The sequence below is a fragment of the Panthera pardus genome, unplaced genomic scaffold, assembly GCF_024362965.1.
Source record: "Panthera pardus isolate Hobbes unplaced genomic scaffold, ASM2436296v1 HiC_scaffold_11, whole genome shotgun sequence".
NCBI classification, from domain to species: domain Eukaryota; kingdom Metazoa; phylum Chordata; class Mammalia; order Carnivora; family Felidae; genus Panthera; species Panthera pardus.
Genome location: NW_026526666.1, coordinates 45,670,378 through 45,696,933, shown reverse-complemented (window position 1 = coordinate 45,696,933; position 26,556 = coordinate 45,670,378). Strand labels below are relative to the sequence as shown.

Here is a 26,556-nt window from a genome sequence, read left to right as displayed (position 1 = left end):
GCCTTCTTTCAAGCTCATTCAGGCTGTTGACAGAATTTGGTTCTTTGCAGGTGTAGAGTTGGAGTCCCTGTTCTCTTATTTACTGTCCAGCATAGACTGCTTTCAGGTCTTATAGGGCCTTGTAAATCCCTTTCCACATGGTCCAGCCTCTCTCTACCTTCCAAGTGAGCAAAAAGAACCTCCCTCATTTAGGATTCTACTGATGCTTCAAATGCTTCATGATTCTGGCTTTCTCGTTCACCATCAGATAGAAAAAAACTCTCTGCTCTTAAAAGCTCAAATGGTTAAGTCAGGCTCACCCAGATAATCTCCCTATTTTTTAAGGTCAACTAACTTAGCATCTTAATTATATTTTCAAAATCCCTCCAGAGAGTTACATAGATTAATATTTGACTGAATGACTGACAGAGGAACTGGAACCCCAGCGTTTGGAGGTCATCTTAGAATTCTGTCTACCACATACATAAACAAGTTGATTAGACACAGTTATATTTTGCAATCAAGCAGTGAAAGGAATGCATGGCCAAGAAGGGTGTGTACCTTTCCCAGATTTTACAATTGAAATAATAACTCAGACTAGGAAAAAAAAATAATTGGTCTTCTCAGAGAACAAGTTCAGCTAGTTCAGGCAGTTGTGTTCCCCAATGTCATTTCGTTTTTTAAAAACATTTATTTTTGAGAGAGAGCTAGGGAGAGAGAGACAGACGGGGGGGTGGGGGGGTGGGGAGAGAGAACAAGTGGGGGAGGGGCAAAGAGAGAGAGGGAGACACAGAATCTGAAGCAGACTCCAGGCTCTGAGCTGTCAGCACAGAGTCCCATGCGGGGCTTGAACTCACAAACTGTGAGATCATGACCTAAGCCGAAGTGGGATGCTTAACCTTCTGAGACACCCAGGTGCCCCCCTCAATGTCATTTCTAAACTGAATGTCCCTGAGTGGCTAATGGAAGCCAGTGATGCTTGGAGCCTTACCAGCGACCACAGAGGCTTAGATAAGAAAGCAGCCCTGTTCTTCTCTTTTATCTGACATTCTAACAGTGAATAAATGTGCTGCCACTACTTGCATTTAGTCCTGTGGCTTAGACCTTTTTTTATATATCTCTTGAAAGTAAAACAAAATCAATTTACCTTCATTACAAGGTATCGATACATTAGACAGACCCTAGTACAAATGAGAACCTGCTGCTGGATGTACAATCCCCATGAAGATGACTTTGTAATAATGGCCACTGCTGGGAAAACTGCCTACATTGCACTGAATGCCATCTAAACACAACTGACGAAGGGTGAATGGACTTTGATGGAGGGTATAATCTAAAATTCCACCACTCAAGTGGTTACCATGGGAGCTGTCTGAACTATAACCCAAGAACATTAAAGGCAAACTGTAAACAACTACTCAGGAGGTCCAACACCTGATTAGTCACTTTGGGTATTGGAGACAGCACATTTTACTCCCAGGAATTTTGTAACAACCTCTATATCAAGTTAACAGACATATAGTCAAATTTAAGTGGAAGTCCTTATAGCAAGAAGCTTTAAGGGGAGCATAGACAATAACAAATGAAGTTATCTGCTGGAATGCTTTACCTTACTTCACACTACTACATTCAGAGCTAATTACAACTCTGTCCCAAATCATTTCTCACCCAGATTATTGCAATAACTTCCTAAATTGTCTCCCTACTTTGCCTTTGCTTGATCACTCTCTGTTCTTCATTCAGCAACCATTGTGATCTTTTTAAAATGTAAGTAAAAGATCATCTCACTTTCCTGCTCACTGTTCAAAATGCTCCCCGACTTCCCATCTCTCTCAGAGTAAAATGCAAGATTCCCACTCATAGCTCTTACTACCTGGTACCTAATTAAGGGTCTGACCTTATTTCCTGCTATTCCTCCCTTGCTCATTCTGCTTCAGTCATGTAGGACTTCTTGTTTTAAAGAGAATATGCCTCCTAAGCTCCAAGTTCAGAGCTTCGTGCTGCTTCCCCCTCCTTGAGTTCTCTTATGCCTTATACCTCAAACCTTATTTCTTACTCCTTCACATTACTCGCTCAAATACATCCTTTACTGTGATGCATATTGACCTATTTGAAATACCAGCAATATTTCCCATTCAGAAATCTACCCTCAAAAACAAAATAAATCAATTAAATTAAATTAGAAGAATCTCTCCTCATACCTTGCCTTATTTTCTTCTTAGCTTTTAAGAGTACTCATATATACGTTACTTTCCAGTGTTGGGTCTATCTCCTCTTTTGGGATGCAAGTCTTCCAAAGGCATAGAGTTTTGCCATGCTAAATTACCACTCCCCAGAGCATTGGCTGACACAGTCAGTATTTGATAACTACTTGCTGAATAAATTGAGTAAACAAAAGGTAACATGTCAAATCACAGAGGAATCTAATGGTATTCTAATCCAAGAAATGATATTGTTATAGCATCATAGCCATGTCAGAAAGGTAAAATTGGATCCATGCTTTATAACTTATAACATATACTTTCTGTAGATAGACTCAAAGATATAAATATGGGGGGGAAAGAAAGAGGCGCTTTGAGTGGCTCAGTTGGTTGAGCATCTGGCTCTTGATTTCGGTTCAGGTCATGATCTCAGTTTGTGAGTTCCAGCCCCACGTTGGGCTCTGTGCTGACAGTGCGGACCCTGCTTGGGATTCCCTCTCCTTCTCTCTCTGTCCCTCACCCACTCGTATTCTCTCTCTCTCTCTCTCTCTCAACAAATAAGTAAACTTAATGAAAAAATTTAAAAATAAATATGGAGCAAAAACTATACAAACTAGAAAATTTAGGAATATTATTTCATAACCTCAAAGGAAGAAGCTTTTTAAACTATGATACAAATTCCAAGAGCCACAAAGGAAAAGATTGATAAATTACACCAAAAAATCTAAGCTCTAACCATAGGGCAAATGCTGTGATAAATAAAATTAAAAGGCAAATAATGTAATGCAAAAAATATTTGCAATCAACAGAGTAGAAAAAAATGAGTAATGTCCCTCAGATATGTATCTATAGCTGGATATGAAAATGACCAAACCAGTAGAAATTATAGGCAAAGTATGTGAATAAACAATTCATTGTAGAGGAGACAAAAATAGCTTTTAAATGTGAAAACATGCTCAGTAAGTGAACCACAAAATCTAAATATATAGGGGTTTTAGTAAAGACCTGACAGTTTGATAACAACTTTATTACCCATAGTGTGAAGAAATAGTAAATATTGGTAAGAATATATATTACTACAATCCCTATGGAGGAAAGTTTACCAAGATCTATCAAAATTATAAATCCATGTGCCCTTTGTATCAGCAATTTCATTCTAAGAATATATACTTCAGACATTCTAGTATCATTAAATCATTGTCTTGATAGAAAAATATTGATAGATTTTTAAATGGACATTAACAGGGAATGGAGTTAAATAACTTGCACAAAAGCAAATGAAGAGTAAGAAAAGCCTATAGATAATATGCAAAAATTTCCAAGTAGAGAAACTAGTTGTACAACAGAGGTTATAGTATACAATTATTCATGTTGAAGAAAGCAGAGGGGGAAAAAAAAGACACGTGTATTTTCTTGTATATGATTTACAAACTTTGGAAGAATATTCAGGATATCAAAAATAAGAGTTGCCTGTAGGAACAGGTGGTAAAACAGTTTGATGAGGCAAGGGTGGAGGGGTTTCACTACAAAACTCAATTATCTTTTACTATATAACTCAATATTTGAACTGTCTAAATCCTAACCATTCAACTGTGTGAATGTTGCTATGTGAAAGCATTAATCAATATTGTAAAAAACAAAACAAAACAAAACAAAAAAACCTCTCTACAGAGTATAGGCCAGTTGTTCTAATCATACTAAACCATGTGCCATTCCCCAACATTGACTTTCAGGTCTTCATGTTCTTGCATATGTGTCCAGGTAAGTCCCAGAAGGATATCCCAACAATAATGATACAACCTATTAACCAGCATCCCTATAAAAGCATTACCAATTTCCTACTCGCATAGAAAAAAAAATCATAAATAGATAAAAACTAATCACAGAAACTAAGACAGAATGAAAGCAAAATGCCAGAACTGTGTCAGAATGTTTACCACCCCTAAGAAAAATGTAACTAGACAGAAAGGTAGACACAGATTTTAGATCATGGCCCAATAGAACCCATTTGTAAGCATTGAAAGTTATTTTAAACATGGTAAAAACTAAAAAAATAGTACAACAGAAGAACAAAGAGAGTATAAACCTTCATTCAATAAATGAAACAATGGACTATGATATGTTAAAGGATGTGAAGAATGTTAACATATAGAATGTATTCAATTTCCCTGCTATCTGAAAACATATCTTCCTTATCACAGATTCTATGGATAAAATCAATAATTGCCTTCTCAATTGTACCACATGAGGGAGATTATTAAAAATAAGATATTTGATATTTTACCAAGCTCAATACCATTCTCTAGATTGCTTAATTTTTATTATTTCAAAAAAGTAAGGGTCCTATAACACCCTTCATTTGACTTTATAACGTATGTTAAAATGTTTGCATCATGTGTCATTGGTATCATCAAATAAACATTTATAAGAAAAAGGGAAAACAAATGGCTGGATACATGATGACCAATGTAGCCTTGGATAGCAAATTTTCAAAATAGAACAGCTAAATTCACCAAGTTTATTTAATTGAATGAGAAACCTTTTAAAGCTGTCTTCTTGAAAATGTCCCAAAAAACAAAGTTTTAATCAGATGACTCTAAAATAATCTGAAAGCATATGAATAAGTTTTATGTCTACATTACTCAGATATTTTAAAATTAAGGATAAAAGAGACTGACATTTTGTTGCATTGAATTTTAGGAAAATCTTTCATTTGAAAATATTTCCAGACATTTAACAAGTCCAAAATGTGACAGAATTTATCCTTTCTCAATTTAGATGTCTGATTTGACTAATGAGGCAGGGCTTTTCATTTGAAAATGTTTCCATTTTGGATTTATTTTGGCTTAATCCTCCTTAAGACTGAGACAATGACACAGAGCACCCATCTTGATGTAACTTTTTCTTTTCTCCTGTCCTGTACTTGGCATTTTATTTTATCTTTCTCATTATTGGGCAGCCCTGGTCACTGAGAGTGTTCATCTGTTGTTGAATTGTTATGTAATTTATTGAAACCTCCTGATTCCTGATCCTTTTTTTAAAGTTTTTATTTAAATTCCCATTAGTTAACATATAGTGTAATATTAGTTTCAGCTGTAGAATTTAGTGATTCAACACTTACATACAACATACAGCGCTCAATCACAAGTGCCCTCCTTAATGCCCATCACCCATTTAGCCCACCACCCCGCCTGCTCACCTCCCTTCTAGTAACTCTATTTGTTCTCTATAGTTAAGAGTCTGTGTTATGGTTTGCCTCTCTCTCTCTCTTTCTCTCTCTTTCTCACTTTTTTCTTAATCCCTGATTCTTAATATTGAGCTGACTCAACAGAATAACAGAATAACAGAAGGTAAATCTTTCCCTTTCCTTCTCCCACACCTGAAGACAACTATTAGAAGAATTTTTATGGGGATAGCCTTGAACAGGAACCAGGAAAAATAAAAACGTAGACATCAAATTGTAAGCACCTCGCAATCTCGTATGATATAAATTGGATATCCTCTGGGAAAGCCATCTTTCAGCTTTCCAGTGTATGTTTTTCAACCTTTATGTAAGCAACCAATAAATCATAATGCTAATACAATCTAAAGATAAAGTCACCATTCTGATAATTTTCTTGAATTGACTGCCACCTGGAGTTACATTATTTCAACCAATGTAAATTTTGCATAATATTATCCCAGATATGATTTGGTGATTAGAAATGACAACTACTTTTAAAAGAAGAGCATAATAGGGTCAAAAGAAGGGAGCAATAGAGAAAAAGTCCCAGCAGAACTAAGAGAGTCAACAATGAAGCCTGTATCATTGATTTCATCATTCATAGAGTGACTTCTACAAAACAAAAGAAGAAGGAAAGGTGCTTAAATGTAAATTTTCAGAAAAAAAGAAATAAATTTGAAGGTGAAATACTCTAATCGAGCATATTCACAAAGGAAATTATAGGGTTTGTGGTAAACTGCTTGTAGCACACAAAGCTAAGTGACCCTAGCCAAAATTCTGCTGCCAGCGCTTTTGCATCTCCCCTAGCATTTTCTCTTTGACAGTGAGCTGATAGGCAGAAACACTTGATTCCCAGTTCATTGACAGACCTTCATTAAAATGGACATGGGAAACAACAGTCTACAAGACAGATGCCCCCATAATGGAGGGTAATAATAATGGAATGGAATCATTTATACCAACATTCAGAAGAGGTTTACATAGAGAACATACAAAAGATTCATTATCCAGTTACAAAGAGTATTACAAAATCAAGAAATTGCAATCTCAATCATATGTTTGGTGCTAGAATTTTCAATGACTCCATATCTGTAAAAGTGAGTGAAAAAAAGTATATGCATTTTTCCTTTAAAATGCATGTCTAGGGGCACCTGGGTGGCTCAATTGGTTAAACATCCTGACTTCGGCTCAGGTTATGATCTTGTGGACCATGTGTTCGAGTTCCGCATCAGGCTCTATGCTGACAGCTCAGAGCCTGGAGCCTGCTTCAGATCTTGTGTCTCCCTTTCTCTCTGCCCCTCTCCTGCTCACACTCTGTCTCTCTCTCTCAAAATAAATAAACAAGCAAACAAACAAACAAAACAAAACAAAATAAATGTCTAATTTACTGTTTAAAGCATGTCTGTGATTATTAGTTTTTTTATTTTAATGAAATGCATACAATTTAAAAAATAAAACTGTGGGGCACCTGGGTGGCTCAGTCGGTTCAACGTCCAACTTCGGCTCAGGTCATGATCTCACGGTTCGTGAGTTCAAGCCCCGTGTCGGGCTCTGTGCTGACAGCTCAGAACCTGGAGCCTGCTTCTGATTCTGTGTCTCCCTCTCTCTCTGACCCTCCCCCCATTCATGCTCTGTCTCTTTCTGTCTCAAAAATAAATAAAAAACAAATGAATAAAATAAAAAATAAAACTGTACTCCTTATATTACCAGAAATATCTAACAGTGGGAACGAAGAAAGGTAGATTTTAGCTTTAAGTCTTCTGGCCTATATTTGCTGCATGTTACTTTACTCATTGGATTTCTTTATGTAGAGTATGCAAAGACACTGCATGTGGTACTCTGAGATCCTTTCTGGTTTTCCACTTTATAACTGTCCAGTTATCACATAGCCAATTGGGGCAGTACAATCAACAGTTCATTGTGGGGTGCCTGGGTGGCTCAGTCAGTTGAGCGTCTGACTTTAGCTCAGGTCAAGATCTTGAGGTTTGTGAGTTTGAGCCCTGCATCGGGCTCTGTGCTGACAGCTCAGAGCATGGAGCCTGCTTCAGATTCTGTGTTTCCCCCTCTCTCTGCCCATCCCCTGCTCATGCTCTGTGTCTCTCTGTCTCACAATAATAAATAAACGTTAAAAAAATATATTAAAAAAAACAGTTCACAAAAAAACACATTATCTTATGGGAAACTGAGGCATCAATCATATTTTATCATATTAATAAATTCATACTTTATTTCAAACATTGAGTTTTCTCCTCTAAAATACTACTTGCATGGTGTAGTGAAAGATCACTGGACTCAGACTAGGGCTCAAATTGCCATAGAACAGCAACAGCTTTGCATCGTTGTGCAAATTTCATTCTCAATTGACTGATCTACAAAGTTAAAGTACCCTTAAGTTCCCTTTCAATTCTGGCATCCTGTAATGTTCCATGGCAAAACTGCATACAAATCATGTGAGCTATTTTATGAAGAGAATGGTGGTATAAAAAAGAATAAAGGCACATAGGAAAAGGAATGTGTGATGAAGAAAGCAAGTGACTTGTTTGCTAATTGTGATTCACTATTGTCATAACTGTAAAACTCTTAGTGTTTTAAATTCTGCAACCATTGGTTTCCCCAATGGTAAAATATGAAAGTGCTCGAGATCAGAAGTTTTCAACAGCCCAGTTTACGTATTATTTGTACACCTCAAGTTGATAATGAGGAATAAATAACTCCCACATCAATGTTTTACAGCATATCAAAAGGATGGCATGACACATATCACAATAACCCTAGGCCATTGAGTGATTCAAGAATATGTATGGTCTTAAAATTCCTATAACCGTAGGAAATCATTAGAGTCACAGAGTTTTAAAACTAGAAGGCAGTAGATACAATCTAACTTAATTATACATGTTATGTACATATCCTCTGCATATTTCTAATGTATCATCACTTCAGTCTATAATTTGAAAAAAAATCTGGTATATATATTCAGGATATAATCTTTTGGTTTCTGCAGTTGGCCATGACTATATGTTAATCTCATGGATCCCAAAGATGGCGTTTTCTGAAATTCCCTCCTTGGGGTCCCAACTACTACTCTATTACAATTTGTATGAATTACTTTCACTTAATGCAGTGACCATGATCACATAAGCAAGGATTAGTAAGGATTCTTGAGCACTTCTTTGTAAGTCCCTTTACATGATGAAGGGAAAGAGACCTTGAAGTTCTTAGATGAGTCCATAAAAGTGACTCATCCAGGGTAGCAGTTGTGAATTGCTGCCAAGTTTTCTAGACATATTTTGTTCAGTTCTGAAAATATGTATTGGTCATCTTTAACATACCAGAAACTATAGGGTTGGGAAATTAGGAAGTCAAAGCTTTAGATGAAGTAGGGGTGGTAAACAATGAATGGAGACCTACCATGGAGCAAGAACACTGAATTAAAGAGCTCAGACAGATTGGAAGGGTCTTGGAGTTAGTAAAAACTGAGTAGTTAAATGCATGTACTAACCCAGGATAGAGCATAGGAGGCAGATGGACAGCAAGGAGGAGATGGTACAGAAACATTAAAAGACTGGCTATATCGTGTCATCTTTCCCATGATCCTGAGCAGTAGGTTAATCCTGACATCATCAATGTACCTGAGTCTCTATAATGTACCCGAGTCTCGGGGCGCCTGGGTGGCTCAGTCGGTCAGGCGTCCGACTTCAGCTCAGGTCATGATCTCGCGGTCCGTGAGTTCGAGCCCCACGTCGGGCTCTGTGCTGACCGCTCAGAGCCTGGAGCCTGTTTCGGATTCTGTGTCTCCCTCTCTCTCTGACCCTCTCCCAGTCATGCTCTGTCTGTCTCTGTCTCAAAAATAAATAAACGTTATAATGTACCTGAGTCTCTATAACCTGCTTATAGTTACCTTGAGAGACAGAGATGAGCTCGATGCTTAAAAATGGAAAGAAGAGTCATACATATAGGGACTTGCCTAGTAAATATGTGGACATTAAGGGACACCACGCATGGGAACTGCAGGATTCTTGTTATAGGGAATTTGGGAACATGACATAAGTTCTGTAAATTTACATGTTCATTTTTAGGAGACAAAAAATCTCAATACTTAACCACAAAGAAGTACGATTTTGATTAAATCCTGTCCCCATCTATAAATTTTGGGTCCAGTTCCTTAACTTTTCTGAACTTCCATATTCCGCATGAAATGGACAAATCGAGTACCTACATCATTGAGTTGTTGCCAGGATTAAATGAGATGATCCATATAATGCAGTTAGAACTGTGCCTGCAAATCAGTAAAAGCTGAATAAATGCTGGCTATCATTTCATGTAGAGGCCGTGAACCCTTCTCTACGTTCTCCGTGCAGCTTTTGTTTGATGAAGGCTCTCTGGGCTTAAGTCACCTTACTCTAGGTCCTTGTGAGCAGCAGTCTTCTGAAAAGAATAGTTGACGTATTATTTTAGTATTATAGTAGTTGCTTTATAAGGCACTGTTCTTTCAGAAACCGAGGATGTATTATAAATTCATTCTAAACGCATAGCAACCGCAGCTGTGTGGCAACTGCTGAATTAGACTTGCATTGTTCTCAAACACTAAAATCAAATTAAGTGGTTATCCTATTAATAGCACTACTTATTCAGCTCCTTTCCTCTTTAAAGTACTTTATAAACATTAACTAATTAATCCTCACACTCTTATGAGGTGGGTAAATACTTGTTAACTCCCAGTTTGAGGAAACCAAGGTTGAGGTTAAGTGGTTTGCTTGCTCAGGGCACTAGAGTGAGGCAATATTTAAGTCCTAAATTAGGGCATTTTAATTTCTATTAATTTATTTGGGACACTGTATTGGATTTCTAATGATAATTTATTATGTCGGATTATTGTACACTATGTCATATAGCAGATGGGAAAATGTAATTCATTGCTGAGTGAATAAAAATGGGTAAAAAAGTACTCCACAACTATTGTTCCCCAGAGCTCACTATGACACCAAGAACTTGGAAGCCATGCAGTTAACTAGCCAGAAATTGCCAGTCATTTCATTTAACATCGATTTCTTTACCACGTGCTTATGCACGCCTGCACATGTGTACATAAACACTTATTTTCCACAATAGCATATAAGTTCTTTAATGTTAGAAACCATATCTCATTAACCCAGATATCTCCAAAACGATATGTTAGCAAGGTATGAAAAGTGTGTAAGAAATCAATCTTTTCAGTAACCTTCTGATTGTTTTTTTCCTCTTCCAACTTTAAACCTCATCTTGTCTATCCTCCATAGTTCTATTCAATTTATAAATAAGAGAACATAAGCTTGGCCATATTGCTCCGTTACTCAAAGTCACAAATGCCTCCGTATTTCTGCCCCTAACTTCAAGCCCTTTACTTTTAAAAGCAATTTTGTAATGTGAAATTCATTGAAACATGTTTATCATAGCACTTAAGATCTTACGACTCCTTAAACTTTGTATGATTGTCCCGTGAGGGCAAAGAACGTATATTTCAACCTCAATGTTGTGTTGTGTCAGTGCAGACACAAAGCAAGTGCACAGTAAATATTTGGTACATGAAAAGATAGTGGTAGAAATAGAGATGCTGTGCAACATCTTTTTCCAAGGCAAGTTTTGGATTGGATTTTTAATGATAATTTATTACATTTTATTACATATTATTACATGGGAATTACATTTTCCCATCTGCTATATGACATAGTGTACAATAACCCTACATAACATAATGGATTAGTTATGAATTATATTACTTATGAAACTCCTCATGTTTAACATTGATGCCCACCAGAGGAAAACCATTGTTGTTTGTCTGTACTTGGCCTTTGTAATCTCCCTGTCATCTTTTTTCTATAATCTACATGTCATCAGAATCCCTGTGCCCTCCTGTATTCTCACTTTCAGGAAACTTCGGTGAGAGTGGATATATATTATTAGGTCTTAGAGTTTAGAATGACCAGTTTGTGAACGTAAAGGAATTCTGACAGCAGACGTTTCTGACACAGTATCCATAAGATTAACACTTTGTACTACCTCTATGAAGCCTATGCATTCTTGCTTATTTTATTGGCTTTCTTTAATTATAGAAATAATAAAAGTTATTTGTTTGAAACTCTTGATCCCCGTGATGTGGCAGTTTTTCTGCTGCTCTAGAAATGGCTATTTACATGCAAAGCTTGGGAGAAAACTCTTTTAAGCCTTGTAAGGCTATGTTACCCAACCATCATCTCAGTCCCTAACTAATGCCTAGGCTATTGAAGTACATGAAGAACTGAGATCATGGGAAATTTTCAGAGCCATCAGTTTTCAGTCCAGTGGGGAGTACCAAGGCAAGTAAACAGAACTCCAAGAGTTTCTTACAGAGATTTGTTGACTTCAAGATGGCAAGATTGGTATCTCAAACCCTGAATAGAAGTGTGATTATGTGGAATCCTCTCTGATCTACTTTTTGTGTTTATATATGGAATGGTAGAAGAGGACTGCAGGCGATATGGAGGTAGATAAAGGGAGCTCTCAGGGGAGCAACCTGCGCTCCCCACAGTTTGACATGGCCTGGATACATGAGTTTCACACAGGCCATGCAGACACCATGCAAAGTAGTCAGACTTTAGCCATTTTGTCAATAACCCTACTCCTGAAAATGAAGACCCTGGAGGACATCAGGTGGATCTCCCAGGGTGAGAGCTCAGAGATTGAGTTGACATATTTGAGAGACCGATCCAAAAAAGAGACCTTTGAAATTCATTCTAAAGAGCTTTTAGTTGCACCCCACAGGATTTGGATGCCTGCCATTGAGAGGACTGAGGGATGATAGCCAGCGAAGTGGAATCAAATGAGAACAAAAACAGTTTCAATGAAGCAAATCCCAAAGCAGGTAAAATAATACAGAGGGAGAGGAGAAAGAATAAAGTCACGGCTCACTTCCCATTTTAACTGAAGTGAAGTAAAGAAGCTCCTTCTAATTACTAACTTTCGATAGTCTACCAGGGTACATAGTCTTGGGGCACCTGGGTGGCTCAGTCAGTTAAGCATCCAACTCTTGATTTTAGCTCAGGTCATGATCTCACAGTTCATGAGTTTGAGCCCCACATGAGGCTCTGCACTGACAGCACAGAGCCTGTTTGGGATTCTCTCTCTCCCTCTCCCTCTTCCCCTCCACCGCTTGTTCTCTCTCTCTCTGCCTCTCTCTCCCTCCCTCCCTCCCTCTCTCAAAATAAAGAGAACATTGTCTCAAGTATTTTGCATAGCAAGTTCACCCTTGCTGGAAGCCCTGGAAGTTTTCACTGAGGCCTTTCTTACTAGGTTACTAAATCAAATCTTTCAAGCTGAAGCCTGGGCAGGGCTGGAAAATGGAATGAGGTAACCACTAATTTGGATAGAAGCCTGACATTTCCAACCAGAGAAAGATAGAACTGAAAATTACTGGAAGGCAATGAGATCTGCCTGAGGTATCATTAATGCCCTGGAAAGGCAGGCTTGACACAGCATGGCTAAAAGAAATAACTGGTAAAAACAAAACCATTTCACATTTATATCTTCATTGAATTCAGACTGTTTAATAAACTGGTTAATAATTACTCAACAAAATAGCTAACTAACCATTTTAATATGTAAGTTTTTTAACATTATAATGTAAGAGTAAGCCACCTGTAATGTTGCTTCAGAAAAATAACAATCTAGTTCAGATTCCTGATTACATTGGTATGGCGCTTTTTTTAATTATGATTGTTTCTTTTAGTAATATCTGCTATCTTTCTTAGATGTAGATAGTAGTAAACATTTGATATGAATGAATGAATGAATGAATGAATTGATAGTTATGGAATATAAGATTACAATGAAATATTCATAATTATCTAGTAAATTATAAGCCACCATTGTTCAGGAATCTATAGAAGAATGCTTGCTTTCATGCTACCCATACTCAATAAGATTGCTTTAAACCCCTTTTATAGTATTCCTATACTATATAGGAAAAGTATACTTTTCTTTCTTTTTGTTTTCTTAGAAAGAGAGAGAAAGAGCACCCAGGAGCAGGGGGAGGGGTACAGGGAGAGAGAGAGAGAGAGAGAGAGAGAGAGAGAGAGAGAGAGAACCTTAAGCAGACTCCAAGCCCAGCATGGAGCCTGATGCAGCACTTGATCTCAAGACCCTGAAATCATACCTTAGCCTAAATCAAGAGTCAGATACTCAACTGACTGAGCCACCCAGGTATCCCAACTTATTTGCATACTTCCAATTTTCTGTCCTAAGGATTTCAGGGACACAAGAAATAAAAGTTAATATTTTGTAACAGAGTTCTTGAAGCCAGTGATCTGAAAAACTAGTCTGTTACTGGTTCCTTTATTATACAATGCAGATAAAATTATGCTTTATCTAATACCTCTGACCTCATGATAACTCTATAATCAGTTCTATACCCCTTCTTTCTGTTAAGTCAAACATCTGTCTACAGTATCTATATGATACTTTTGTTTGGGTATTATACATTTTGCAATTACCTTTGCATTTATTAGATACTTTAATCCATAACATTTCCATAGTAAAAACAGAGAAATCCAGACAATAAAGCTAGCCCCCCAGGGAGCATTGTAAATTCTTTTAAGACCACTCTGCTGACCTTATAGTGTCCAGAATACCAAAGGGAGGCAGAAATTGATGGAAATAGCAGTGATGACTCTTGAATAAATTTAAAAATTATGAGATGTGGACAAGAACAAGCTTTTCCAGTAATCAAGCACATGCCTTATTATTTCTTAACCCCAGAGCAATACAAGTTCAATGCATGCAATTTTAGAAATCTAATTGCAGCAAATTCAAGAAGATACATATTTTTCTAAGCAATAAATAGAGTCATTTCTTTTTCCTTCTCTGAAGGATAAAGAGACGGGTGCTAGAAAACAGCTGCAACTCGAAAAAGATAGGCTCAGTATCTCAGAATACATGGTTTGGGTTTTTTCTAAGTGGACTAAATGAATAGCCAGTCCCATTTCTCTGCCCCAAGGAGAAGGATGTGCGTGAAGCGCTCTTTCAGACAGCTGCAAATATGAATGATTAAAGGGGCTCAGACAATGGAAGAATTGAAACCTGCATTTGCAGATGTCACCTTCAAAATAGTGCGGAGTTGACAGCTTTGTTTTTTACCTGCTCCCTGCACCTAAGAACAAGCAAATTGATTTAAAAACTAGGAACCAATATGTTCATTTTATATATATATATATATAAACAAAACACCAGAAAGCCTGGCCTCTGTATTTTTGTTGTTTATCCAGAGGACAAGGCACTACAATGATATTATTTTCTATAACCACAGAGTTGATTTTATCTTTACCAGTCAGGTGAATGCAAAGATATATAAACAGAGGTGTCAGTAATTTTGAACCTCATGTAATTTCATAGGGCTTTAGTCTGTCTCCAAAATTATTACTTTAAGTGCATTTTCTCTGATCTTCAATTTAATTTTGAACATTTTCCTTTTTGTATTGTCCCATGAGAACTGATACAGCAATCATCATACATGGATGAGGAGGGAAGGTGTGTTTTTACAAATTTTTTAATTCACATTTATTTTATCAGAATTATTTTGTGGGGATGAAGAAGAAGATGGTGCAGGAGCAAAGGTTATTTTCACTCTGCTCTTAAGGTACCTGTAAGATTGTCTGGAACTAAGATTTCTGTGAATTCTCAATATTTCTTCTTTTCATGTCATTTCCATCTCTGGCTTCTGTGAAATTCTGTCTCCATTTTGTATCCCAGAGCTGTTTTCCTTATCTCCATTCCCACACTCCATTATGTAGCACTCAACACAGGCAGCTGTATGTAATAGAACTTTAATGGAAGCTAAGATATAATGGTTCCACGGAAACAAATAAACAGAAAGTTGAAAATTAAACACTAAATATCTCAGTTTTTCAAGAAGACCCTGGATTTATTTCCATCAACTTGAGCTCCAGCAGTCTAAAGTGACTCTTGGTTCTCACCTCCTACTTTCTGGTCTTCTTCACTTGTCTTCCAAATTCTTGTTTATTTCTTACGTAGCACTTTCTTTTTTGCCTTCCTCCAAAATACGCTCTCAACTTCTCACCTTAACTTTCCAAGAAGATTGATGGATATTTTACTAGATTGAGAGCATTTTCTTTTCTTTTGGGAACAATTCAGATCATAGTTGCTAATACAATAATTATCTTCATGCTACACAACAAATAAACTTTCTCTCATGCCATTCTGCCTCACATCTTGCTATGCAGTTTCCTTCTCCAGTTCACATTAACCTCACTTCCATATTATACTCTTTGTACTCGTCGTATCCTCTATTTGATCCATTTGGCCCCGAATTATTCTCATGGCTTGCATCATTTTGTCATTCAGCTCTCCTCTCAAAGGACCTCTTCTCAGAGAATCATTCTTTGACCGCTCTACCTAAATCACATTCCCAACACACACTCATATTGGCTTTTTATCGCTTAGTGCTATGGTTACAGCATTTGTTATTCTGTACATTTTATTGTGCTTGTTTACTTTATTCTAATTTATTTTCTGGAGGTGAGACAGCAAGTACAATACAGCCAAGGTTCCGTTGTCACCAACCACTGCCACTGCACACCACCATTCTAACACATGCAGCACCAGCATGCCACCATGACACACTCCCACACATGAATCCCAGTCACTCTGTCACTCCCATGTCAGTCGTTCAGATCCAGACTCCTGTATAGGAGTTTCAGATTATCCTAACCGTAGGTCATGGGACTTCATCTCGGCTGTCAATGCAGTGAATGGACAGAGAGTAACGAGAAGGGATACTGTAATTCAACGGGCAAATAGAACATCGTGCCTAAAATGCAAATGGTAAACATGGTGGGTTGGTTCTCCAGGATTTTCCTCTTGAATTAGAGAAGTTAACAGAGCAAAATTACTTCACTTTTTTTGACTAAATTTAGTATAAATATCTATATCCATATCTAACTATATATCTATAGATATAGTTATATATTTCTCTGAAACAAGAGACTTGGTATGGCCTTCAGCATGGACTTCAGACCAATTCTTTGTATTACATTTGGTTGCCTCTTGGCTGAGTGTAAATTCTGAGAGTAAATCCTTGAACTCTTTAATGAAGTATTGTAGGAAATAAATCAAAATATATATAAAAAATATCCATAACATATTTGGAGTTGACATAGATCAAGTATTTAGAACACATGGTCTATACTTCACTAAAAATATATTTATGACCTCTACCTGATAGCAGTACCATCTTTGGACACAAAGTTAGTTTTCTACATATGAAATTTAAAAGCACAAAATTTCCCATTAAAATATATACATATATATACATATATGTATACATATATGTGTGTGTGTGTATATATATATATATATATATACACACATATATATACATATATGTATATGTATATACTTACCCCCCCTACAGTATCCATCAGGAGAAAGTGGAACAATCTCACTTTTAGCTTTCAGGACAGTTTTAAAATAAAATTAGATAAAATCTGTTCTAAAACCTAAATTATATATATATATATATATATATATATATTGCACTGATGAAATTTATATTATGATGAATTATGTATTCATTATTTATGATGATATTATGTATGAATAATATATATGAATATATATGAATAATATATATAACCTGTTATATTATGATGAATTATATAAATATATATGTTTATATTATGATGAATTATATATTATATATTATGATGAAATATATATTATATATAAATCTAATATATATATATATATTGCACTGATGAAATTTGTGAATTGTAGCTTTGAAAAAAAAAGTTTGTAAGACTGCTGCAGTTACCTATTATGGAAATGCCATCTGAACACTTGATTTGTATTCAGAGAAGTCAGGGAAGGCAAGGACTATCCAATTACTAGCTCATTTAATCCATCCCCTGAGCAAGAGAGACCATTCCTTACAATGTGTTCCCTAGAAGTTTGTGATCAATGTGTGATCTGACCTAATTCTTGCCATTTTTTCCCAGAAATCTCTAAAGTTGCCTCTCATTCTTACGCTTTACGAAGGTAAAAGAAATGTTTATGCATCCACAAAGGAAATGATCCTCATTTGAGTCTCCTTGGTTTGTGATTTAATGTCTGTGCCATTTAACGTTTTAGGTTATGTGTATGTGAACAAAGACATCTGGTGCTTCATTATCACATCTAGTAAAACCTACCATTCTCTGCAGTTCAGAATGATGAGGAACTAGTGTAGTTATTAGAAGTCCATTTTTACTTATGCTATAATAATAGCTAACGTATATTGAGAACTTACTATATGAAATGTACTTTGTGATTCATATTAGTATTCATAACATATTTAATCCTCATAACATAACTAAAAGTTAGTATTTGTCTTCCCATCTTAGAAGCAAGAAAAAAATGAAAACAGAAATAACTTATTCAAGATCATACTACTGGAAAGTGGCAAAGCTAAAATTCAGGTACAGGCCTTACTGATTCCAGAGCTCATGTTAGTAACAGTCTGTTAAATTTATTGATTTTCAATAAAATAATAAACATCTGGCCCCAGTTTGGAGTTGCTTTTCAACTGTGGCCGAATCTAGAGGTCTTTCTTTGACATTTTATAATTCATTACGGGATTGCTAAATTTATCATCTGGTATTAAGAAAATCATAAAGGTAATTAAAATATCCCCTCATTTTTGTTTTTCCATCTTTACAAATCATCAATACTTTTCTTGGTGATCCTACTAAGAGTCCCTGCAGCTGAACTTTCTATAGCTTCTAACAAGCAGACCGAAGAGGGTAAAAAGTGACCTTCCGTGTATTATTTTAAATCCAACCATTTCATAAATTACCAGTACCTGATCAATCAACCTAGAGGTACTTCTTGAACAATTTTTTATACTAGGCAACATGAGCATTTTTGTGCCCCTTTTTCCTTAAGAATTAAGGAAAAGAGCCAAGAAAAGACAGGAAATAAGAGGCACCGTTTCACAAATACCATGTGCCAAAACTCCACACCTAGCCTTTCTAATGATGACTTTAGGTATTTAAATGCTCCAATAGTAGTGTCTGAATAGATAGATACACTTAGATGCTAAATAGATATATCAAAATCAATATATGCGAAAATTCTTGTGGCTCATCTCCCCTCAAATGTGCTCCATCAATAGCTCTCCTCCACTTTAGCTGATGGCCATTTCATTTTCATAGTTGTTCTGGCCAAAAACTCAGTGATCACTCAAGACTAACTAACTTACATCCAATTCATCTCTAGTTTGTATCTTTAAAATACATAAAGTTGCTTCAAAATAACCCAAGAAATGTGGAGGAGGTAGGAGGTTGGTGGGATATACATAAACAAGTTTTCTCTGAGTTAGTAATTGAGGTGAGTAGCAAGGATCCATTCACTCTACATTTTACTGTGTTTGAAATATGTTCATAATGCAAGTGTATATAGAAGTGTACACATAATTCTCTCTTTTAGAGAGACAGACTAGTTACAGGGACACGGAAAGAGAGAGACAAAATTCAATCTAATTTGAGTCATAAATAGTATTTTGGAAGATAATTCCAACAGCCCTCCATGTACACTCCTTAACCTTTAGAATTTGTTGTCAATGAGGCAGTTTTAGTAATATTTATAAAACATAACTTTCTGCTGGAAACCCTGAAGTTGCTTCTCATTTAACTCAAAGTGAAAGTCAAGGTCTTTATCACATTTTTCCTCTTGTCCTTCTCACACATTCCTCTTCTCTTTCCTCACCCTCCTTCAGCCATCTGGTTCTGCTTCTTAATCACACTAGGTTCCTAAGAGCCTGTGACTGATGGCTACTTACACCAGTAAAGCTTTGCCTGTATGTCATGTCTTTCCTTCAGTGAAGACAACCCTGATCACTGTATTATACCCCCACTTCTGGTACCCCCTATACTTTGTTATGCATTTTCTTTGTGCCAAAGCAATGATCACATTGTAAAATACTATATGGAATGATGCATTTATGCATTCCATGTTTATTTTTCTCCTCTCTTCTACAGTATAACCTCCATGAGGACCGATATATATATGTGTGTGTATATATATATATATATATATATATATATATATATATATATATTATCTCTTCTACAGTATTACCTCCATGAGGACAGGGATATATATATATATTTTATCATCACTCTACCATAAGTATATTGAAGATGGCTGGCTCATAGATGCACTAGATTACATGTATCAAATGAAGAACTAAATGAATGATCCATGGAAAAAGGTTTGATGATTTAAAGTGCTATGTAAAATAAAAAATAAAAAGCCATGAAAAAGATGGAAAGATATCATCAGCTCTAAACTTCTAAACAAATCAAATAATCTACCCAATGCTCTTCTAAATTTTATAAGAAGTGATGTTAGAATCACTAGAATCTTTAAACTTTATGATAACCAGCCAAATAGTTTGGAATCAAATGTTTGATAGTAGTATTTTATATTCTGTACATTCATCATAAAATATAATGAAGCCCTCAATCTGAAATATGTTAACTAAACATATATATCTATTTTAGGGTAGTTGAAATATTATTTTTTAGTAATTAAAGATTATGAATATTATATATTTACTTTTATCATATATTATTGGCCATGCCTCTGCTTTATTTTATAATTACTTATCAGGAAGTAATTCCTTCCTTCATTTTATCACATTGGTTCCATAGGAGTTTGGATTTGCCTTGTAAGACATATGATTATATAAACCAGGCACCTTTGTTACCTGGGTTTTCTGCTGTTATTTAATGTCAATTGCTGTAAATTTGGAGATATTCATCATATATCTTTTCAGTGTGATTCTTTGAATGCTTAGGCACACAAAAGCAATTTTTACTTTTATATCATAAATATACCCTGTGTTTTTCTTTAACATTAGAATTATCTTGTTTTAGTATTAGCAGTATTGAACTATCGATATGAATAACAATTGAGTAATTATCTCTAAACCATGGTATGAACATCCAAAAATGTGTTTAGGATGGGAAAACTTAGGTTGAACAATGAAATACTAGAAATTGTGTTTCTTCTTATTTTTAATTCATTTTTTATTTCTTTCTTATTAGATACATATTTAATCTAAATAATATAATAGGAAATGTGAGTAACATAAGTAAATGAATTCATGAAACATATAAAATGTAAATACTATTTATGACAAAATGATATAAATAATAGAGACCTGCAAAACCTTTAATGGTGTTTTACAACGTTATAGTTACTTTGAAGTCCTCTGGTTTAGAACACTTGAGAGTATACAATTGTGTGCCCCATTTATCTGTTGTGGAGTCACACACCAATTCAAAACTTAGTGACTTAAAATAATTTATCTCAGTCTGTGAATTGACTGACTGAATGGGGTAGTTCTTATTTGGGGTATCCTGAGATTCCACTTGGATAAGAGCTGGGAGAGACTAAAATCACTGGAAGCCTACACTGAGCAAGACTCCAAGCTTATCTCTTTCTGCATGTGTCTGGTTCCACCTACTTTTCTTACAACCTCTGTCTCTAGGAGAGTAGCCTGGACTTCTAACATGGCATTTGGATCCCCTAGGAATAGATAGCAAAAATTGCCAGGGCTAGACTTGGAAATGGCACAGCACTCAAAGCCACACCAGATTCAAAGAGTTGGGGCAAAAGATGCCATCTGTCATTCAGTGAGTTACATGTGAGCACAGGGGGAATTGATGGCAGCCCCCACCTTTCTAGGCAAATTTTGTAAATAAGCTAAACAGTTTGTACTTGTAAAATTTATTTTACTTTCATAAATTTCTTTTTGTCATTTGTAACATGGAAATAATAATCATGTATAAGTTCTCAAATTGTTGTTAGAACTAAATGGAATTATGCATATAAAATCCCCAGCATTTTGCCATGCACATACTCTCTAAATAAATCCCAGCTAACATCACCTTTGTTTCCCATGACCCTGGGACGTACTAAAGAGCAGATATTCTATTTTCATCAATATCTCAGCATAATATAGTATCTGAAAAAATTCAGGCTACTAATAATTATTATGTAACAAATGAACAAATGACTGTTCTACTATATATTTCTGTATTATAAAGCTATCGGGTCTGCCCATTGTCATCAGGTAGAAATAAAACAAACTGGGTCTAAAATTAAATGGCAGGTATTTTCTTTCCTAAATTAACCAACCTTTAATGGAATTGATTTACTGTTATTGCCTCATTTCATATAGACACAGCCACGGGATGAAAGATTGAAGTAGTATCATCTCTTTACAGCAAAAAATATCTGAAGCTGGAAAACAAATTTAGCACATGCTGGACTCACTAACATTAACTGAGTTAAAGCCTCTTGTCCTTCTTAGTAGGCTAATTAAAAAAGCAATATATGGACATTAAATTCTTGCAAGCAACTCAAATATGATTTATGTTAATGATTAAATGGAAAAGAAAAACAAAACAACATGAGCAGAAAACAAGAATGCTTTCAAGTTATTTCTTATTAATTTATGAAGTTATTGGTAATACAATACAACCAGTAAGCAACAGCGTACTATATAGTCAGACTATTCCTTTTTAAAAAAAAATCAGCTTACCAGGACTTCTGAGGAAGATGGTGGAGTAGGAGGACTTTAAGCATAACTTGTCTCATAGAAACAACTATATACCACCCAATTCAGTGTAAATAACCCAGAAAATGACTCAAAGACTGGCAGAACATACTCTCCACAGCTAAATGTAAAGGCAAATCCACATTGAAACAGGTAGGAAGGGCAGAGACATGGTCAGGAACTAAATGGAGGGAGGGGTGCCACAATGCAGAGAGAGGAAAGGAAGCTTTCCTCTTGGAAAGGAAAGGAAGCTTGCCAAGCACCCCAAGCATGGGGAACTTGCACAGGGAGACAAATCCCCATAATATTTGGCTTTGAAAACCAGAGGGGCATAATTTTGTGAGTTCTTACAGTGAGGCTTAACTCTTGGAACTTTAAAAATTAGCAGAATCAGCTCTAGGAGAGCCTAGAGGCAACATGAAACTGAGTCTCTGCCCTTAAAGAGACTGGGCAACAAACACCTCAACGGAGATCAACAAGGAAGCAGTGGTTTGAAAAATGTTTAGGGTATATGAAAGGAAGATTTGTTTATTAATCTCAGAGCTTATGCTGGGGTGGGGGCGGGGGCAAGAATTGTTGAGAGACTTATCCAAGAACAAAGAGTTAGTGAGTGCTATTTTCCTCCTGCCCCCCAGCCTAGACACACAGATACCTGCAGGAACCAGCACAGCAACGATACTTGCTACCTAACATGTTAAAAATGTGCCCCGCTGCAGTATTCTCCTGCGAATACACCCACTCCAGCCAGGTCTCCACTCCAGGTTCCCTCTCACAGCAGACTGTGCAAACAATGCCCTGCCCTCAGATTCTCCTGCAGACCTGCCCACTTCAATATGCCCTCAGCCTCAGCCCATCCAAAGGAGTTCTATAAGCCTGGCAATGTGCAAGCATCCCCAACAGAGAATAGCACCACACCAAAGTGACTTCTGCACCCTGGGAGAGAAGATAACCATACAGACCAGTCAGACTGTGGCCCAAGCAGCAGGCTGGGAGCAGACATCCAGTCTGACTGCAGGCCCCATGGACCAACAAAAGCTTCTCAGGGTACAACACAGGAAACGAACCCTGCAATTCTGTGATATAGCTTCTATAGCAAACCCAAGGTGGTTCCAGACTGGCCTACTAACACACAGAGACCAAACACTGTCCACAACAGGCAAAGTAGCCATTTCCAATGACTGAAGGCAAAAGTGGCTCTGTCACAACAGTACGGTACATGAAGCACCCCTGAAGTACAAGGTTCTGGGAAACAGGAAACATTGGACTGTATGGCATTTCAGGAACTCATCTCCACAAGGCCACTAATTTCAAGATCAGGAGATATAGCTGATTTACCCAACAAAAACAAATAGACACAGAGAGTTAGACAAAATGAGAAGACAGAGTCCCAAATGAAAGAACAGGACAAAAATCACCATAAAAGAGCTAAATGAAACGGAGATAAGTAATATGCCTAATAGAAAATTTAAAGTATTGGTCATAAAGGCTCATTGGAATTGAGAAAAGAGTGGAAGGCCTCAACAAAGATATATAAAACTTAAAAAAAGAACCAAAAAGAGATGAAGAACTCAACAACTAAAATTTAAAATATACTAGATGTAATAAGTAGTAGACTATAGGAAGCAGAAGAAGAGATCAGTGACACAGAGGACAGAGTAATAGAAATCAATTAAGGTGAACAGGAGAGAGGGAAAAAATAATAAAACTAAAAATAGAGAACCCTGTTATACCATCAAGCATAGTAACATCTGCATTATAGGGACCCCAGAAGGAGAAGAGAGAGAAAAAGGGGCAAAAAATTAATCTGATGAAATAACAGTGGAAAACTTCCCAAATCTGAGGAAGGAAACAGAAGGCACAAAGAGCCCCCAGCAAAATTAACCCAAGGAGGTCTGCACCAAGATATATAGTAATTAAAATGGCAAGGAGTAGCAATAAAGAGAGAATATTAAAAGCAGAAAGACAAGGGGCGCCTGGGTGGCTCAAGTGGTTGAGTGACTGACATCGGCTCAGGTCATGATCTCATGGTTTGTGAGTTTGAGCCCCACATTGGGCTCTGTGCTGACAGCTCAGAGCCTGGAGCCGGCTTCTGATTCTGGGTCTCCCTCTCTCTCTCTCTGCCCTTCCCCCACTCATGCTCTGTCTCTGTCTCAGAAATAAATAAACATTAAAAATTTTTTTTAAAAAGCAGAAAGACAAGATAAAATAGTTACGTAAAAGGGAAATTCTGTAAATTTATCAAGTGATTTTTTCAGTAGAAATCTTGCAGACTAGAAGGGATTGGCAGAGTACATTCAAATTACTAAAATTAAAAAAAAAAAAGAACTTCCACCAAGAATACTCTGTCCAGCAAGGGTATCATTCATTAAAAAAAAAAAGGGAGATAGAGTTTCCCACACAAACAAAATTAAAGGAATCCATGACAACTAAATCAGCCCAACAAGATATGCTAAAGGGGACACTTTGAGTGAAAAGAAAAGAACATAAGTAGCAGTAAGCAAAGTAGGAAACATAAAAAACATTAAAATTAAGTATATCTATAAAAATCAGTCAAGGTATTCACAAAATAAAATGATGTAATTATGATACCAAATATTAAAAATGTGGGAGTGGGGAGTAAAGAATGGGTTCAAACTTAAGGGACCATTAACTTAATATAGACTGTTCTATGGATAAGATGTTATATACAAACCTAATGGTAACCACAAAAACTAGTAATATAAATATATATATATATATATATATATATATATATATATATATGTGTGTATATATATATATATATATATATATATATATATATAAATGAAAAATGAATCTAAGTGTATCACTATAAAAAAAAGCCTGCAAACCAGGAGAGAACCATGAGCAAGAGAAGAAAGAAACAGAGAACAACTACAGAAACAACCATAAAATAAATATCAAAATGGCAAGAAGTACATACTTATTAATAATAACCTTGAATGTAAATGGACTAAACACTCCAATCAAAAGACATAGGGTGAAGTTTGGATTAAAAAGTAAGATCCATCTATGTGCTGCCTAAAAGACAGCTTGTCAGATCTAAAGACACTTGTAGATTGAAGTGAAGGGATGAAAGAGCATTGATCACACAAATGAAAGTGAAAAGAGGGGCACCTAGGTGGCTCAGTAGGTAAGCATCGGACTTCTGTTCAGGTCATGATCTCATGGTTCATGGATTCGACCCCCACATCAGGTTCTGTCTGTGCTGACAGCTCAGAGCCTGGATCCTACTTCAGATTCTGTCTCCCTCTCTCGCTGCTCATCCCCCACTTGCACTCTGTCTGTCTCTGTCTCTCAAATATAAATAAGCATTAAAAAAAAAAAAGAAAAGAAAATGAAAAGAAAGCTCAGGTAGTGATACTTATAATGGGCAAAATATACTTTAAAAGAAAGACTCTAAAAAGAGAAAAAGAAGGACACTAAATAATCAAAAAGGGAACAATCCAACAAAAATATATAACAATTGTAAATAATTATGCACCCAGTATGAAAGCACCAAAATACACACACCAGCCAAAAACAAACATAAAGGAAATAATCAATAGTACTACAATAACAATAGGGTATTTTAGCACCCCACTTACAGTAACTGATACATCATCCAAACAGAAAATCAACATGGAAAGTGTGGCTTTGAATGACATTTTGAACCAGATGGATGTAACAGATATATTTAGAACATTCCAGCTTAAAACAGCAGAAAATATATTCTTTTCAACACACATGGTATATTATCCTGAAGAGACCACTATTAGGCCACAAAACAAGTCTGAACACATACAAAAAAATTAAAGTCGTGCCATTTATTTTTTCTGAACACAACACTATGAAATTAGAAATCATAAGAAAAAACCTGGAAAGAATACACTATACAGAGGTTAAAACATGCTATTAAAAAGTAAATGTGTCAACCAAGAAATCAAAGAGTAATTTAAAAAAATACATGAACAACAATGAAAATGAAAATGCAATGGTTCAAAATCTTTGGGATGTAGCAAAAGCAATTCTAAGAGGGAAGTTTATAGCAATATAGGCCTAACTCAAGAAGCAAGAAAAATCTCAGATACAAAACCTATTTTTTAAACCTAAAGAAGTTAGTAGAAGAAGAACACACAAAACCCCAAAACCAGTAGAAAGAGGAAATAATAAAGATTAGAGCACAAATCAATGAAATAGAAACTAAAAAAGGAGCAAAAGAGATCAATGAAACCAGGAGGTGGTTCTTTGAAGACATCAATAAAATTGATAAACCACTAGCCAGACTCATCAAAAACAGAGAAAGAGAGGGAAAGAGAAATATAGAGAGATGACTCAAAATCACAAATTAAAGAGGAGAAATAACAACTGACACCACAGAAATACAAAGGATTATAAAAGAATATTATGGAAAATTATATGCCAAAAATTGGTCAACTCAGAAGAAATGGATTCCAAGAAATATATAACCTCCCAAAACTGAACCAGGAAGAAATATAAAATTTGAACAGACTGATTATCAG

At 36.0% G+C, this 26,556-nt stretch overlaps 1 long non-coding RNA gene across 1 annotated transcript in view; it reads right to left on the bottom strand.

The window, feature by feature from the left end:
- Positions 1–26,556, bottom strand: part of LOC109266678 (uncharacterized) — a 217,349-nt gene that overhangs the window by 21,377 nt on the left and 169,416 nt on the right. The window contains exon 4 of the long non-coding RNA XR_008419136.1: positions 9,620–9,828. This is a non-coding gene — a long non-coding RNA (uncharacterized LOC109266678). The remainder of the gene's footprint in view (positions 1–9,619; positions 9,829–26,556) is intronic.